The 19,981-nt window shown below is 38.5% G+C and overlaps 1 protein-coding gene across 1 annotated transcript in view; it reads left to right on the forward strand.

Annotated features, from left to right (window-relative positions):
* Window positions 1-19,981, forward strand: part of NAV3 (neuron navigator 3) — a 376,671-nt gene that overhangs the window by 130,296 nt on the left and 226,394 nt on the right. The gene's annotated exons all lie outside the window — the stretch shown is intronic.

Raw genomic sequence — 19,981 nt, forward strand, 5'->3', positions numbered from 1 at the left:
GTGGGGCACCCCTAAATCTTTCAATTCTTCTACCTGAACAATGGCACTAAATTTTATCAGACTGTGATGGTTATTTACCAGATTTAGAACAGGAGAGTACCAGAATTTTGCACTTAAGAATGGCCCCTGTCCTCCTCCTTCCTTGAATAAACAGAATGCTATGCCTATCCCTGTCCAAAAGAAGGAGTAGTCTTTTCTCAAATTAGGAACACTGGGTTTGTTTTTAGAGCATTGGTGAATCCCTGCTATAGGAGACGTGATGGCTAGACATTGCAAAGTAATGTTGTATATCTAATCAGGCAGAATTGCTCCACGAAGCCAGTCGATGCTTTTTGCCAATTTGGCCAAGAATCTGCACATAGAATTGCTCTTTAGAAATCAATGTTTTCCCCGTTGAAGTCCTTAAATCAAGAGTGGATGTATTCCTAAATTATATATTCTAGATCTGACAGAAACTATGGATTTGATTCAGGAATTACTAAGTGAAATTCTATGACCTGTGTCATGCAGGAAGTCAGACTAGATAATCATAATGGTCCCTTTTTAATTTCAAAGTTTTTGAATGTATGAAAGGAGAAAGGAGGGGATGGGTGTGGGGAGTTTGGATTGCCTTCACTGTGGTGAATTTAGCAACTAAAACACAGAGTTGTGTCCAAACCCAGTGATGTCCTCCACTGTGAGGAATAAAAATGATAGATGAGGAAGCTATTTTTTTTTCTTTCTGGGGGAGAGGACTCAACAAATATTCTGTATTTTCCTCATAAAATTTACAGGCCAAATTCAACCTCCAAATTGTGTAGCTTCTGCCCCTGCCCAGTGAAGGAAAACAGAATCTGCACAGAGAGGAATGGATAGCATGACACCCATATACTGTCATCCTGCATACACCTATGTGAAATGCTGAGAAGCTGGGAACTTCTCTGTGTTCCAACCTTTGGTTTTGAGGAGTTGATACTAAAAATAGTATCATGGTTTATTTTTTAAAATATGAGGAATTAAGACTAAGGATGTCAAATGTCAAATCTGTAAATACTGCAGTGAAATTGGGTATATACATTCTGGATATCATATTGATGGTTACACATCAGAGTATTTCCAAGCCAGTTTTTCCATTAAAGTGTGTTATACTCTGAAATGGTTTATATTCTGAAATTAGATTACAAGTGGAAACATTATATATATATATATATTTCCACATATATATAGGAGTGGGGACTTCCTCCCTAAATACCATTACTACACATTCAGTCTGGGGATTTGAAAGCCAACCTGAGTTCCTTCCTTCTCATGCCTGAGGCCTCCTCTTCGCCAATTTCTGACCTCAGTTATACTTGTGCAACCTCCTTGCCTTCTAATTCTGTCCCCTGTGTTTCTTGAATAACCCCATGCTTTCAATGATTTGCACAGATGTACACAACTGGCTGTAATTGGAATTTTGTAGAAGTATGCAAGAAATTCTAGAATCCAGCTTTCTCTCTCAGCTGTGTTGGCTCTGCAGTGCTAACATCAGTAAAAAAGCAGTAGAAATTTGGTTTAGTCACTGTTGTAAGGAAGTATGATTCTGGGTACACAAAAGGTGCAGATCCACTAAGCAAAATGGTGCCTTTTTTATGCAGTGACCAGGTCCAGCTCAAGGGTTTTTGCTGCCCCAAGCAACAACAACAACAAAAAAGCCACGATCGCAATCTGCAGTTCTAATGCCGCTGCTTCAGTCTTCGGCGGCAATTTGGTGGCTGGTCCTTCGCTCTGAGAGGAAGTGAGGGACCTGCTGCCGAAGAGCCTGGTATGCCGCCCCTCTCCATTGGCCGTCCCAAGCACTTGCTTGCTGGGCTGGTGCCGGCCTTGGCAGTGACTTTCAGAAGACCTACACTTCAAGGCCCAAATAGTAGCACCAAGTTTATCCCAGTTAACAGCAGAGCAGTCTGAAGTTTTATGAGTGTCCATTTTGGAAAGCAAAACAAGGAAATCTGTTTTCCTCCTAGCAGGGCAAAGACCACTGGGCTGAATGGGTCTCTTGTACGTTTTTAAAATAACTTAGAAATCTTTACTGTTTGAGATGGGTCTAGAGGCATATGAAAAGGGATCACTCACAAGTTCTCTAAGAGGCCACAATATCAGTATTGTTCAAACAGCAGGACAGTTCCCCCTATCTATCCTGCATACTTATATGACTTCAGTCACTGCAATGTCTGAATATGCACTTTGTCCCACTTCTTAAAAGCCAACATCTCTTCTAAACAGTGGCTTCTAGACTATAGCTATAGAAATGGCTAGGAGCATAGAGGAATCCTGTTCAGAATTGTATGCTCTGAAACCAGTATGATTTTGTCTATGGGCATTGTACAGCTATAAATTAAGAAGGGCATTGCACTTACTAGGGAAGGTAAGAAGGTATGGAAGCTATATGTGTTGGTCTCATTTGGTTGCAGGATCATGCACAGGAATTTAAATTTCACTGCTTTTAAGGGGGGTCACGTTCTGTGCCCTTACCATGGCCCCAGGGCCAGAGGAGCTGTCAGCTCCCACCGCAACTCCATGGCTGGAAGAGAATGCTTTCCCTGCTGCAGCCCCTGGGGCTGGAGGAACTATTTGCCCCTGTTAATTATTGGGAGGCTTGTCCCCCCTTGTGCATGCCCCTGCTTGGTAGGAAAAGGCTTCTGATCATCTACAGTCAGGATACTGGAAGACTGAGTATCCATTCTGTACAATGAGGCAGAAATTAAAACAGTTTCATTAGCATCTATGGTATTTTCCTTTACAGGGGAAATCTGTCAGAGATGTATATTGTCATCCAACATTGGCCAACAAAACTGGTGAATTAGAGGGAATTAGAATTGGGGCTGAAAGATGCCTTTTGTCTCTCTTTCAGCTGAAACTGTTATATACCTAAATCACGCTGAATTGCTCCATCAAACTCCGCAGTGCATTTACCAATTTGGCCAGGAATCTAAACTCAGAGTTGCTTGGTAAAAATCACCATTGTCTCCTTTTAATGATCAAGTCACCCAGCATATGCTTAGTGGGCTGTAGAAAAATTCAAATAGTTACATGTATAGTTTGTCCACAGAGAAATAGAACTGATTCCATTAAATATCAATTATATATTTAGAATAACATAATACAGACTTAGTACAGTAATTCACCAATGCTATTGAAATAAAAGTTCTGCTTAAAGTCCTCAGTATGCACCATGTTCACAATTGTATGCGTGAATATTGGACAAAATATTTTTACTTTAAAGGAATGTTTACATTCTGAAGTCAAAGGTCAGGAAATGCCACAATTAAGGATGTCCAGATAACATTAACATGTCCCCTTTATGTATATTTGCACCGTGATACAATCTTAAATTACATGATCACGTACTGTTTTTCCATATGATCTTTGCCTGATTCAGTGCACAGAATGGATAGCTTTTCAATATTGGCAAAAGTCTCCATTAATTTGAGTGCCAGTTTGAGACACCTGGGCCTGATTTTTCAGAGTACTTAGCATTTGTCTAGAATTTCATATGTTCAAAGCACAGCTCTCACTTCAGTTGCAGTTGTGAGTGCTCATCACTTGTGCAAATCTAGAACTAAACATCTCATGTTGGGCATTCAGAAAACTAGTGGCCACCTTGAAAAGTTTGGGTTGAAGGACTTGACCAGCATCACAGGGGGACTCAGAGGCAGAGACAGAATCCAGTTCTCCAGGGCAATTTTCCCATTTAGAGACCCCCCTCATCTAAATCAATTTCTTTGTCAGAATCCCTCTCCAATTTTTTTCATCTCAGTTGTTTTCTTATCTACATATTTTTCAATCAAAATTGTATATATCCTAGAAATTAAACCTGTTCTGGCTTGCTCCCAAGTCAACTCCTCAAATGTGGTTAAAGGTCTTAAATACTGTATCACAGAGCATATGCACAAGGAAGCAAAATTCAAATTGCATAGGCAATGTTAAGTCTGGCATTTCTTAACGTCTTAATGCTTGACTTAATAACCTTAGTATTCTCTTAATGTAGTTTTTGTGTGTTTAAAAAAGAAGAAGACATTCCACCATGTGGAAATATATTGGTGCCCACTGGGTTCATCAGCAAGGTAAGAGCCTCTAGAGCCACAGCACACACCTCTAGTACTGGATCTAACAGGGTAACTGGTATTCTCTATGTGGACCAGCCACTAGAAGGGGTGGTATGTGTGAAACAGATACGTGCTTGCCAGTGAGTTTCACAGATACATGCTTACAACAGAGAAATGTTAGGAGTCAAAATATGGATTCTCTACTAGATTCTGACGGGTCATCTGAACTAGTGGTTATAGACTCTTCTTCCCCTGGACACCAGCAGCAGTAGCATTGACAGCACAGGAAGGACTAGCTTCCTGCTCTCAGTTCCAGCATTCTCCAGCTACTAGGAAGAGCCATTGCAGGCTAGGGCATGCTTAGTGCTGACAAATTGTTCAGAGAATTTAGCTGCCAGCCTTTGACAGTATCTACTGTACATGTACAAACTGATTTTCAAAGTCCTATAAGTGTACCAAATTTTGGTGGCTTTTAATGGAGACAGCAAAAAACAACTCTCTAATCCTAGGTTGATCTCCCTGTTGATCCTAAGTCAATTGCCGTTGCAAAGCATGCTGGCACTAAGATTCAACAGCTGTAGGAAAGGTTAAACATTAGCAGTAACAATGTATTTTTTCCCGATTCTCATCTAATCTCTGATGTTTTTGCTGAAACTTTCCACACCGAAAAATAATAATAAAAAAAGAATAAAAAAAAATCAGTCTGAGCCAGGCACCCAAACATGGGAAATTTCAGGCCAAATGGCTAAAGTTTCTCAAAATTATAAGCACCTGACAACAGCATTATAATGGAAAATATTAGGAAACTTGGCTGTAGCTTTTGCTTCCAGCGCCGTCTATAATAATATATGTGTATACAACAGACACAAACATGTAGGCACACACATTTTTTTGAGGAAAGAAGTATTGAATTTTAGTTCTCTCTCTTTCATTTTTGCCATTTTTAACCATTATTTGTCTGATACCATTATAATCCTGCTTTAGGGGTTTTTGTTTTGTTTTGTTTTAGTTTTGGGTTGGTTTTTTTTGTTTTTCCTGGAACCCTTTATTCTGCACTGAAGCAAGCAGTCCTCTTTGCAACCATATAAGATCAGAGAACTTTAAAAGAACCACAGGATTTTTGACAATTTCTCTTCACAAAGCGACTCAGTTATTCATTCACACCGAACTGTGAGCTACATATTCCACTGAATTGCTCACATCTGATTGTGTGATGCCATAAAAGAAAATGCTCAGCAGGAACACATCCTGGGTATCATGTGCTAGAAAACAGTGCACTGATCATTAAAGAGGAAGAACATGCACTCATTAGCCCTTTAGTTTCGGGGTTTGAGTTGCTTGCCATTTGAACACTTTTAATCCCGAGTATAAGTCAGCAGCTATTTAATGAAAAAATCATGTCTCAGTTTCAGTGAAGATAGAGAAAACACTCATCTTATATAGTGTCATATATTAAAATACACTTATAGTTGATCATGAACATACAGAAGAACTATGGCAAGTATTTTAGAAAGCACCTGTTGGTTACAGCAGTGAATACATTTCTCCCAATATAGTAGCAGAAAGATTATAGTAAATATGTCTGCTACATAGTGGTATATCTTTATGATCTTGTACAGTGAAAAAAAAGTAGCATGTTATGAATACTGGGAATGTCTAGAATGCATAGCATATTTTAAAATAGCCCATAAAAAGCATGATATTTAAGTGAACTGCAAAGACACAAGTTCAAGCTTTACAAGAAAACAGAAAATCATTTCAAAACAACTTTTTTTTACAGTATGTCCCAACTGGCTTGTATTACATGTCAGGTTTCATCAAATGCTTGTGTGATTCTTTTAGACTTGAATGTAAACATTAAGGAACTATATTATGATGTATGACCCCACTGCGGGAAATACAACTAGGTTATGCAGTACAAAGATATATTTAAACTGAGTTAATCTGCTAGTGTCACAGACAAGTTATCACAAAGTCGTTTTATTTCAGCAGAGTTCATTAATTCCCCTCCATATAAGGGCTTTTGACCATGTTCATAACAATATAAATTGAATCTTCTTACTTTTTATGTAACTTACCTATAAAAATTTGCTCTGACCTAAAACTTAGTACACAAGATCTCAGTTACAATTGACTAGTACCAGTTTTCTTTTTAAATAAACATATACATTATTTGCCAGCTTTCTGGTGTCATAGGAGTATTTAAAACAGTCATGTCATGGTTTGAAGAGGCATGGGCCAGATCCTCAGCTGGTGTTAACCAGCATGGCTCCATTGAAATAAATGGGACTATACTGATTTACCTTACCTGAGGCTCTGACCCAGTGTCTGGATATGTATTCGTTTCACTGTTGTAGTTCAGAGTCAGTCAAAGGTAAGGCTCAAGTTTAGACTTGATCATATCAAGATCTCACATGTTGAAAGCATAAGATCCCTGCAGTACTCTTGACACTTTGGTCACTTCTGCTGTTCTGGCTCAGTACTTCTCTTCCTCAGGTCTCTGAACTAGCTTTCTGTGGGAGCAATCACCCAGGTTTATATATACAGCATCCGCAATGGTGTATGGAAGATGTAGGTGTGTAGGTATACTTAGTTTTTACAAATGAATCTTGGGCCTCCCTTTGGGCCTCTAAGGTCTTTGGACTTTCTGTGATAAGCAGTCCTATCCTTACGTAGTGTAAATTGGCATAGCTGAAGATGTAGTCCAAATACTTCACTTTTTAATAACACCTACTGGATTTTGGAGTGTGAAAATGTTTGGAGAACTATTTCAAACATTTTTACATTCATGCACTTCACATAGATATGCTAACGTTGGCTATGGCTAGAAGTGAAAGTGACAACACACAATATGGTTGCTTGTACCTCCAGGTAACTCAAGTGCTTCAGAAGACTATGATAACATTTTTGGCTAAGCATCCAAGGAGTAATTGTGGCTCTACTGAAGTCAGTGCAAAACTCCCATTAATTTTATGGGGCCAGAATTTCACTCTCAGACTTATGAGCGTACTGTTTATGAAACAGAACTTTGAATTGTCCCCTTCACTAGGATTTTAGGCACAAAACTCTGTGTTAAGAGTGAAACTCGACAGAGGGTGCTCAGATAGCCTGTTGATGAGCATGAGATGAAAACGTAGATAGACGGATGCACTGCAGGGGTTGGTTTATATGTGTAATCTATTTTAACTCTTTATAGCGAAGAGATATGGCAGATTAGAATGTTCTTTGTACGAAGTTTTCAGAATATTGAACATATTGAATATTGAACAATACTTAGGTGCAATGGCATGATTGAAGACTAGAATTTGAGCCTTCCATCTGAACACTTGGCGTTTGCGGGTTTCTGATTTAAATTTGGATTTCTTTTGGTAAACTTTGCCATCTCTTTTATTTAATGTGGTTTTGCACCTCTTAAAAGAAAAATTAAGTTTCAGTTTTATTTGAATCAATAACATGAAGACTGAACTTAAAAGAAGCCAATGACATTGGTTAAGCTCTGTTTTTCCTTATAGGTTTCTGAGAGCTCTGTATAGGTTAGAGCCAGAAAACCAGCCATGTGACCATAGGTCTGTGTGAGATGTAATTAGATTTCAGTAAACAACTCTCTGTGCAATGCTTTGAATATTTAGAGATTATGACTAATTATTAAGTATTATGTAGGACCTTTCATCGGATGAGCTCAGTGGTGGTGTTTTTTTCATATATTTGAGGGTCAGGAGTTTGCATGTTGTAGGAATGATTATTTGTTGGCTATAAGTGTAACTGAACATTTGCAGGGTCAATCACAAATCTAAAGTGTGAAGTACAATTACACTGAAAACTGACAGGTGAATGTGTAATTAAAAAAAAAAATCAGGCTTGATTCTTATGAAATCCAAAGGGCAAGTCAGTCAAAAATATTAAATTGTCAATGTCTCTCTTCCACATGCTGTAGTATTGTAACTTCCAATATAATCAGCAGTGAGTGGGTAGAAAGCAAAAAGGGCATTGGGATGGATTCCATTTGCAAAGTTCACAAGACGTCTAGGAATAAAGTGCTCTATAGTTTTATCTGTTTATGTATCCTGCAAAGATTCATCCTGCCACTGATTGACATTGCCATTCCTTTTAAAAGATGCTTTTTTCTGGTGTGCTGAACGCAGTTGCTATACTAAATGGTCAGGGAGGAGAGAACTGAAATGCCCTCAAAGGTTTAATTAAATCTTCTAAATAGGCACTCTATTGTAGTCTGCATTTTGACCTAGTGGAAAGGAATTTTGTTTAACAGAGTAAGAGGTGCATCTGTATGATGCCTTCCACTTTTCTGAAGCTGGTTAATCTCCATAAATATTTAGATAAAGATACCTAACTGAAAGAGAGGCTTTGCATAACTACTAAATGCTATAGGCAGACTCACTGATATAACAAAGTGCTTCTATTTTTTGTATCTGCTTCTGTTTAAACATGAGCTTCCAGTGTAACACCATGGCCAAATGGGACTAACCTATATTATTTCTGTATTTGGTACTGGTATGACCATTATTGAAGTACTGTGTCTAGTTCTGGTGCCCAAGGTTCAACATCAAGGACGTTGATAAATTGGAGAGGGTTCAAAGAAGAGCCACAAGAATGATTAAAGGATTGAAAAACCTGACTTATAGTGATAGACTTCAGGACCTCCATCTGTTTAGTTTAACTGAAAGAAGGTTAAGGGGTGACTGGATCATGCAGAACAAATATTTGATAGAGGACTCTTCGGTCTAGCAGACAAAGGCATAATAAGATCCAATGACAGGAAGTTGAAGCAAGACAAATTCAGACTAGAAATAAGGTGCAAATTGTTAACAGTGAGGGTAATTAACGACTGGTATGATTTACCCTGGGTTGAGGAAGATTCTACATCACTGGGAATTTTAAAATCAAAATTGGATATTTTTCTAAAAGATGTTATAGCTCAAATGAATTAATTCAGGGACACTCTATGACCTGTTTCAAAGAGGAGGTTTGACCAAATGATCACAGTAGCCCCAATGAATCTATGACCTATGTAATCTCTTTAAGAAAAATATCTCACAGATCCTTAGAGTAGTATTTATCTTCAATTTTCTGCCCTTCCTATATGTGCAGCTTTTTCACTGACAGTAAGAGAAATTCCACACATGTACACAGAGTAAAATACCAACATAGGGAACTACAGTAGAACTGCATTCAGCCGACCCTCCATATTAACCGAACAACCAGCATACATGGGTCCAGAAGTGGGCAATCTTTCCTGTGGCTTTTAGATAATCTCTGGATTATCTGAATTTTTGATGATCTGATCTGGTCCTGGTCCCAGTTACATTGGATAAGCATGTTTCTGCTGTATAGTGAAGATCTAAGCAGAGAATGCTGTGCTTCATACAACTCACACTCTATCCTTCCAAGTGACCTTTTACATTCTTATATGAACAGATCAGTACATCTGCCTATTGCACAGTCCAAGTATTTAGGGAGTTAATTTGCTTTAACCGTGCTGGGGTCACGGTTAAAATTTTGCATTGGAAGTGTAAGGTGGATGAATTTGGGTCACATATTTCTTTTTCATATCTGTTGGAGACGGAAGTGGAAGGTATGTGGATTTTAAATAACTCCCTCATCATTTCCTCAAAAATTTTGCCTTCAAGACCTTCCACATACCAGTAGTTATTATTCTCTAAAGGGAATTTTCTCCCCCAAAAGCTTCCAATAACTTTATTTTTAATTTGTGTAGACTTTCTTTATTGAAAGGCTCTGGCTGAAATTGGAACAGGCTTTTGGGTTAACATTACTTGGGTAGTTCAATGCTGCGTATTTTCATTAAATACTTCCTTGATTATTCCATTAGTAAATAAAGACTTTGTTAGGGAACAGGGAGTGTCAACAGGGTATACCTAACATCCAGAAAAGTATTACAATTTCCATAGAATGATTCTCCTATGTCCCTTGTATCCTGGTGAGGTAACAGGCCACCTGCACCAGTGAGTAAGCAGAACCAACTTAACATCTCCCAGTAGAACCAACAACAGCTGCTAAAAGGATGGGTTTGCAGATGTACATCACCCACTCAGACTGAACATTGTCTTCCAGCAAAATTGCAAAAATACATTTAATATCCAAATGACATTATTGGGGGGGCCATTGGAAATGGAACCCTTGACTAAGAAATTAGATTATTTTAAAATCTTCTAATAATTTATTCTGATCTTTCCCTATCTTTGTGCAAATTTTACTGGACATATATGTGTGTCTCCAACCTTGCCCCTCCACACCACTCACCAACCCCACCCCTCAATAGCATGAATCCATATTTCCATGGAGAGCACTCCGCACAGTCCTAGGCAAAGGGAACAGTGCTGCAGAAGCTGCTCAGCATAGGAAAATCCATGCATAGAAGTTTCCCTTGGCATACAGACCCTGGACGCAGTAATCATGGTACCTGAAGATTCCTCAGTGAGAACAGAGTAGGTTTTGTAGAACTTCAGGACAGATTCAAGGCTTTGGATCATGTTTTTTTTTCCCCACGAGTTCCTATTTGGAAGTATTTACTGATTTTGGTAATAACCTTGATTACATTAAGTATGTACTTTTTAAAGAGGGGACATTGATGAAAGCAAAAGCAATTTAAGAAGTTTTGTTTGGGGATCTAAAACATTCTTCCATTGTGCTATGTTGATAAGAACACTCATTTTAAAGAAGTGAGATCAATATGAAATTAGTCATTTTCACAAGTTTGAAACTAGCTCACTTTCAGATCTTTTATGCCTGTTAAACTGGTGTACACTATACAGTATCAACAAGCACCCAACCAGCTAGATGCACTGTAACACTTGTAAGAAAGAGGATCAGAAATCCACTCCGAGTTGTGTCCTGAAGTTCCTGAGCTTTACTCCTTATCTTATAACTTAATATGGAAAAGAGATGGCTTAAAAATACTTGTTACAGCAGGGACCACCCCTTCTTGAATATGTGGAATGCACCTAGCACATAGTGGGAGCAATCATAAATAAATTAATAATAAAAATGCCAGATACAATATGAACATTTTACACCTTTTTGGTAAATGAACCTTAGGGACATAATTCCTGTGAAGAATAGGTGAAAGCACCAACACTACCAAAGGAGATGGAGTACGTGACAGAGAGAGATCATTTGTAACTTTTAAGAAAGATGAGGCCAATCCTTTTAATGACTTCCAATAATTCCTAGTTATTTACACTTAATGTACATTTTCAAGAAGAGAAACAGCTGTATTGTATGGGGAATGGGTGTGACCCCTATATTTAAGTTGCCTTACACTTTCCAGATTTCTATAAAATGACTTGGCAAACTTTCAAAAGAGCTGAACACCCCATTTTCACATCCAGAACAATAGGAACTTCTCAGTCCTGAGCTGTTTTGAAAATCAGGCCACCTTATGTAGGTGCCTAAATGCAACCTGAGTTGAGTTGAAAGTCTGGCTCATAAGGGTGGACAGACAAAAGAAGTAAAAAAAAAACATTGGTCTGATTTTCCATTCCATTATACTAGTTTTATACCGGTGTGACTCTGTTGACTTCAGCAGAGTCACACACCCAATTTATCTCAGTAACAGAGAATCAGACCCAAAACTCATACTAACAAAACCATAATATGTGCGTGTACGCACATGCAAACACAATATAATGAGAATAGCACACGGTATTTTCTTCTATAGCTTGTTTGCTTTGCTACTTCAGTGTCCCCTCACCACCACTACCCCAAAGGAGAAAATAGTTGAGCTCTGGCTAGTTTATTTAGCACATGTAGTTGTAACACCTGGGGAAACTATATGATATTAAAAGCCTTCAGACTCATATGTCACCTGTGTGGTGTATTTGGTCTGCTGTTGATTATTCTAATAACAAAAAATGTGAATACAGAATTGCTAATACTTTTCTCTTTATGACTATACCTTTACAATTTTCTACACATTTAAAGAAAAGGTAAAATAAGTATTCTGCATGTTAGTGAAACATAAGTTTGCATAATAGAGAAACAAGCTGAAAAAAGGCTCCCAAAATGAACAACGTTATAAGGCAAACTAAAAATGTGGGTGTTTCCCACACCACAAAGGCATTGCCAGCAAGACACAGATGTGTGCAGTATATGAGCCAATGGAAAAAAAAAAAGTGAGCAAAGATACTGCTTTTGAATACTCCAGAATGGCTTAAAGTGGGCTAGGCCAAAAAAGAGAATAAATTTGTATATGAATGTGAGTGTATATGTGACCTAGCCAAAAGTGATGTTGCACTGTCCAATTTAAGTGGTGATTACAATATAGGCCATCCCCACCCTTGAAATATTTTCCTGTTCTTTCCAGGGCTCACTTCTTCAAGCAGTAGGCCTGTAATGGATGTACAGGATACAGGGACTCATGCACTAGGATTGGACCCTGTGCATATTTCTGACTGAAAACAAATAGTATTAGTTTAATTGTCTAATTTTTGAGCTTTGTACTCTTATTTCCGAGTCAGGCAGATCCGCATCAGACACTATTCCCTTGTTTTAATAAAAATAGTTCTACAATGGTTACAGTAACGGTCCACAATAATAGATTAGATAGTAGCGATACTGCTATGCTTTGGGTGATCGCTATAGAATTCTGTGCTTTAGTTGGATACAGTAATAACAGCTGCTATAGAAAAACCTAAAGGGTGGGTCTCCATTGGGTACATTTCTGACTAGCCTCCCTGATGCAGTAGGGCTCTGAATACATTAAGAAATACCATATCACTCCACTTCTAGTAGCTAACATTAGAAAGCATTGCTCTGTCCTTTTAAACAGAGCTGTGTCATTAGGATATATTCAAGTAAGCTGTCAGAGCCCTAAAACTTTATTATGAACTTATTAAAAATTGAATAGTTGAGTAGTGACTGACGTGACACAGCAAGAAATATACTCATCCCAGAATGAAGCTGTGTATCTCCTATAATGCAATGTATTAGGTATTTTAAATGACAATCACAGAATTGACTCCAGAGTCCGATCTATTTGATCTTCCAGTCTATCTCCCTTCCAGTGCAGGATTTTTTCGGTCGCACCAGTCTAATGTGAAATGCCAAGTGATAGATGTTCTTGTATTCTACCGGTAGACAGTTTCACAAGCCAATACATGTTAGTCAGATGCTTTCACTGATATTCTGGCTAAACTTTCCCCTTCCTATACATCTGTTTTACTGAAAGGAAGCTGTTAAAAATGGTATCTTCTTTCTCAACAGATCGGTTCCTTGTGTGTATTCAGAGTATCATATGCTTATTCTAGTGACCAGCTACATTTTTACTGCATTCCAGACCTCTCAGCACTACAGAACTTAAATGAGAATGAGCTCTATGCTATTCCATTTTGTTTAACAGCACCAGAACTGTTTACTATTTTGCATTAATTATACCTGCAGGTTTAATTTGTAAGGTTGCTTATGAGGGTGGCTGTTCAACTTTTATTAGTGATAATGATCTATAAGAGGGAAAGAACCAAACTTGACTTTCAGATCTCAGGTTTATATGTTGGGATATGTGAAATAAACAAAAAACTTTATTTGCAAGCAAAGCACATTAGAAATCACTGTGGCATAAAATATACAAAACTCCACAATACTACATTTACATCACTTTTCGGAGTTGACCTACACTTCAAAAAATTGCAATGCCTGATAGCATTGAAGTGTGTTTGTACTAAGGAAAGTATATGTGGCGTTCTATGGTTAGTTAGGTTCAGTAACTGCCAGAACAAATTTTCTCCGTTTGCAAGCTGAAATTTTTTTCTTGCTGCTAGCCCTGTGAGCTCAATGAGAAACCTGTAAGTCAAGCTGTGTTCACCCTTCTCATGCATCACACCTATAATAAAGTTTCTACAGATAAAGTTTTAGAGCAGTTATACCTTTGTTAACTAATTTCCCTTAGCTGTGCTGCAATTGGAGCTCAATAAGTGAATCAGAACGGAACCCAGCTCAATCTCCAAAGATGTGTCGGCTAACAGAAATAAAAGAAATAAAAATCTATTTATATCATTAAAATAAAAATATATAATTTGGAAATATACACAGGGAGCAGATCTGTATTAAGCAAGAAGATACCATATTTACAAAGACACCTCCATACTTCACTTCGAGGAATCCAGAACATAGCATGGCAGTTTAACAGAGACAGGCATGTAGGCAGTAATCACATTCTTTGTGTATGTTCTTTTAAGGTAAGGAAACTTTGCAGATTTTTGGTTGTGTGCTGTGAGCTTCAGAAGAAGGCATACTAATCAAATGCAGAGATTTATCAGAGCTTCATATAAATATAAAAAAATGCTGCTTTATTAGTCATTATTACTTGTCTTATGAGTACCTTGCAGTTCAATTTAAACTTGGAAGTGGAGAAAGTATTGTCTGCCAACCAAAGGAGATGAAAGTTAGTCTTAGTAATAGCAAAAACAATCATAATAAATAGACATATTCTATATGGTGAGTCACTGATGAGTTTCAATCCCACAGATGAGCTATTCCCATAAATCTACTAACTGCTGGTATTAGGTATTGTCATTAATTTGTGGAGAAGTGTCTGCTGTGGTTATTTATTTCTATAGAGCAGCGGTTCTCAAACTGTGGGTCATGACCCCATTATAATGGGGTCTCCAGGGCTGGCACTATACTTGCTGGGGCCCAGGGCCAAAGCCCACTCACTGCCTAGAATCAAAGCCGAAGCTCAAGCCCCGCTGCCTGGGTGATGGAGCTCAGATTTTGGCTTTGACCTCCTCCCCCCCACCACCCGGAGTGGTGGGGCTTGGGCAGGCTCAGGTTTCGGTTCCCTCTCCTGGGATCATGTAGTCATTTTTGTTGTCAGAAGGAGGTCACGGTGCAATGAAGTTTGAGATCCCCGTTATAGAATACTAAAATGCCACAATGTTTCCCATAAAAAGTAGACAATATCTACAGTGCTTTATTTGTTACAGCAGATTTTAATATCTATCTTCTTTAGCATTACACATAATAATTAGGTGTATCATATTTGTGATATTACTGAATATTTCTTAGAGATGGATGGGTCCTAACTACAATAGATCTGTATCTGAATTATGAACTCCCTAAATTTTGAGTGGTATTTAGATGTGGGGACTTGGTTGGTTCTATTTCCAATATCCACAGTAAGCCTTGCCATTTGATATTTTTAAGGATTACAAACAAAAATAAAAGCATGCATTTTTGATAAGCAATTTTCAAAAATATAAAGATAAAAGACCTGATTTTTAGAAACAGCCTCCCATTTTGTGGAAACAACTTTGCAGGCTCCATTAAATAAAATATAATTTGGACACTGCTATCTGATTGTGATCATGGAGCAGGTTGGTTTCTAAATTGCAGAAGTTTTGCCCGAGTTTATGTGTGTCCACAAAATTGGAGCCAGGTCTCAAAATCAGCCCCAGATATTGTTGAATTTTAAGAAAGAAGATTTATATTATTACAGAAACTTTTGGGCACTCTGAAAATTAATTTCATTGTCAAGCATACAGACTCATTGGTAGCACTAGATTTTGGCATGGCGTGTGTTTGCATCTATCTAATATATAGGCAATGAAGGATTTATTATGTGGTTACCTATTCATCCCTGGCTTTTAATAAAGAGCTCTGTTTTGTAAATGATGTGATAAATTCTGAAGTGATGATTGAAAATACTGTTTAGTATATAGACTACCTGAATGTAAAGATTGTATAATATGTTGAGCCATTACTGTGGGATTCCGAAACCAAAATCTTTGTTTAAAAAACAATTATGGTTGTGAAGTGACAAAAATGTATTATTTTTATGAAATGGGCTGACCAACACTATGGGGAATTAGTGACAATGGTGCAAAGTTGTTCACTGGTAGCCTGATCCTGCACACATTTATATGTACACCTCTGTTGGTAGAATTGGGCCCATGTTTGGTGTTCCTGTGGAAATCAATTTCCCTACCTGCAAATCTTAAGTACTATATTTCCTGAACTGGTTCTGTTAGGATTGCCAACCTGCACGGTTTCACCAGGTGTCTCCTGGAATCGGACTCTATCTCTCGGGGGCTACTGAAGCCAAACCAGGAGATTTTAGGATGCTAAAAGTCTGCTGGTGCACTGGGGCTAAGGCAGGCTCCCTGCCTGCCATGGCCACATGATGTTCCCAGAAGTGGCTGGCACGTCCCTGCAGCCCCTGGTGGGGGGGAGCGGGCCAGGAGGTCTCCACCCGCTGCCTTCATGCTGAGCGCTGACTTGGCGGCATCCATTGGCCATGAAGCCCAGCCAATGGAACTGTGGGAGCAGTGCCTGTAGGCGGAGGCAATGTGCGAAGCTGCCTGGCCCCTCAGCCCCACAACCAGGGGCCACAGGAACGTCGTGCTGGCCGCTTCTATGAGAAAAGGGAGCCTGCCTTAGCGCCACTGTGCTGCTGACGGGAGTCACCTGAGGTAAGTGCTGCCTGGCCAGAGCCCACACCCGTCACCTCCTCCCACACCTCAACCCCCTGCCCCAGCCCTGAGCCCGCTCCTGCACCCAAACTCCCTCCCGCACCCCAACCTACTGCCCAAGCCTGATCCCCCTTCAGCACACAAACTCCCTCTCAGAGCCTGCACCCTAATCCCCTGCCCCAGCCCAGAGCCCCCTCCTGCATGCATACTCCCTCCCACACCCTAACCCACTGCCCCAGCCTGAGCCCCCTTCAACACCCAAACTCCTTCCCAGAGCCGTACCCCCTTCTGCACCCCAACCCTCTGCCTGAGGCACAGCCTGAAGCTCCTTCCCATATTCCGAACCCCTTGGCCCCAGCCCAGAGCCCGCATCCTCTCCCACCCCAGCTCCCTGCCCGAGCCTGATGAAAGTGAGAGTGAGTGATGGAGGGAGGGGTGATGTAGTTAGTGGGGCAAGGCATTAGAATAGGAGGAGCAGGGATGGGGCTTCAGGGTAGGGTAGGGATTGGGGCAAGGGTATTTGAGTTTGTGTGATTAGACGGTTGGCAGCCCTGCGTTCTGTTCAGCTAGAATACCCTGTAACTTTAATTATATCTGTTATGCTAATGAGGAACATCATCCTTCTTAATAGTTAGGGCTAAAGTATTTTTTGTAAAGAAAGTGAGGCACAAAAAGTTTGGATATCTGGTGTTTGTGTCAGGTCTATATGACATGTATCATGTTTGTCACAATGCAAAGACTGCACTCCCTGAGACATAAGCAGATAGAGTGCTACTTTCCACTCTTGGTGTGAAGCAAAGCTATATCCCTGCCTATTTTAACCCTATTACTAGCTACTTAAATAAACATGGAGTTCAGAGATCCATACCACTCTTGATTGAAACAACATTGAGGAGTGGAAGTTGGTTGAGGTCTCTTAGAACTTTTGTAATTGCAAAATTATTCTCATCTGTTTGTAAGTTTGAATAAGAAGTATTTGGGGCTGTTGGGGTGTTAGTTCAAAGAATAACTGTGGTTAGCCAAGGCAAGAAGAAGGCAATTAAAGTAATGTTCATGGATATACTGAAAGCTTAAAAATGGGAATACCTTAAAACAAACTTTTCTAGACTGGAAGAGAAAGGAAGTGAGGACTCCAAGAATGTATTAACCAGTATCTTATTGAATCTTCTAACAGTTCTCTAAAGTTGTATTAAAATGCAATTATTGTCAGAAAACTGACTGTAAAAATTACATTTCAGGGCTCCCAATTTATTCTTCATCAATGACTCCCCCATATCAAACTTGCTCAATTTGCAAGTCAAAACAAGAATGGACTATAAGGCTAACCTGAAATCACAGCCTATTGTCTGAAAGCCAGGCTGTGTTCTTATTGCTTCATATACTATCACCTACACTAATGGTTCTGGAATCATAGTTTACAGTTCTGTTAAGGAATCAGAAGCAAAATGGAATTTACTTTTTATTCTGCAGCTAAGTTTAACAGATGTGGCATGCAAGACACAGGCTGTAAGGAGTAGACATATGAAGTAATTAGGTGACATTTTTATAGTTTCTTTTTTGACCATAATCACACTTTAAAAAACTACCATTAGGGCTATGAAATATGAAATATGAAATATGCTTAGACTCCCAACTATATATACACACCACATAAAAATAACTAAGACACATTAGGTGACAGAGGCAGCAAGTGTTCCTAATAAATTAGTTCAGATTTTTATAGCCACAGTCTCCTGATCCCACTATAATGGGCATACGATTGCTACGAAATATGTCTCGGTAACATCATAAAGTGTGTCAAGAAACCTTGATTTAATTTTTTGTAGATAGGTGTTGCTGAATGTTCAGTCTAAGTCCCATTTTTTTTTCCAATTTGATCTCCAGGACTTTCTGTTAGGGTAGAATTTGCTTCTTTCAGATAGTTCAGTGTTTGAGCTGAAAGTTGAAAGATGAACTCAACTTTTTTATAGTTCATCTCTAGACAGATCTTGATTTGTGTTAAATTCCCTGATAAAGTTGAATTTCTTATCAAGGTATTTTTGCATAAGGAATGTAAATTATATTGTTTAAGTGCCTCCTCCTGCACAAAAATTATGCCCAGGGATAAAGATGCTCACATTCAATTGTTTTCAAGATTTAGCCCTAAATGACCCAGTTTGTTTTTATCTTCTATGATGCCAAATGATCCCAAGTAAATTCCGTTAACATCTTAGAAAATGGCAGAAATAATGGTCATATTCTGATCTGACAGTGATGTAAATATAGAGTAATTCCATTGACTTCATTGTTGTTACTCCAGATTTACTCTAGTGTAAATATATTTATTTTTAAAACTATTAGCTAGCATATTATTTGTAGAAAAAAGGGACCTAGGAAAGAGATTATTCATCACTCCCTATATACCGTAGTAGCTCCTGAAAACTGTTTGATCAATCCGTAAGGAACTTATGTTATCAATGTTTGTTTTCCGCAGCCTTAGCTTAGTGTAATTTGTTTTGGGTGAAGCATTGACACAAGATTTTTGGCACATGTTCTCACCTTTAAAAACATTGCCCACATGTTACAAGAGACTGTGTAGGTTTTAGAGAAAATTTCTTCAATGTACACTTCTTGAAAGCAAACAAAAAGTTTCTGTTCATTTTATAAAATATTATTTTCAAATAGTAGAAGGAGAGCTGCAGTCATGGGAGATATGCAGAATAATGTATGGGCTTCCTCATTTATTTGCATTGCTATTCAGGTGTAAAGTGTTGTCTCAGTCTGGGAAAGAAATATAATCTCTAGGCTAAGCACCTTTTAATCAGCTAATAATTTATCTCCCGTGGGCTTTGTGGATAGAAATGTGTCAATAAATCTTATTGTGAAATGTGTGAATGTGCAAATGATGCCTGTTCAAAGAAAACAAAATTCATTGCATTTACCAGCTTACCTACAGGTTTGTATATTAAGACGAGGGTGAATCATTTTTTGATATGCTTTACAATTAGATGATGTAAACAATACATTTTTTAAATAGGTTAAACCTTTTTTCTTTTATTTATGCAGTCTTCATCAGCTTTTTTTAGTTGAAAACTTAAAGCCAATCTGCAGAAGACACTGGCAACATGTCATTTTGCCCATTTTTGATAGAAATTTAACTAGACAGATCAAATCATTGCTTGCCAAGTTATTAACTTAAAATGTGTTGTTTACTTTAATGTTTCAAGATTTATGAAATATTAAAAACAAACACATACACAGCCAAGATGGTGACTCACAAAAACACGGTTTGGAACTTTCCATTTTCCTAACCTATTAAGAAAAAGTCATTACATTTATTCTGGGATTGTTCATTTTAGAGGCAGAATTGTCATCCTTATATTGCTCTTGCTCTATGCTTCTTTTCTTGTCATCTACAGCTGTGCTTGGTATCTGTGCAATGTGCTGGACCAACCATAGCAGTAGACATCATGATGACCTTTACTGAGGAAGTATATT

Source organism: Gopherus flavomarginatus, chromosome 1 (assembly GCF_025201925.1).
Source record: "Gopherus flavomarginatus isolate rGopFla2 chromosome 1, rGopFla2.mat.asm, whole genome shotgun sequence".
Classification (NCBI taxonomy): domain Eukaryota; kingdom Metazoa; phylum Chordata; order Testudines; family Testudinidae; genus Gopherus; species Gopherus flavomarginatus.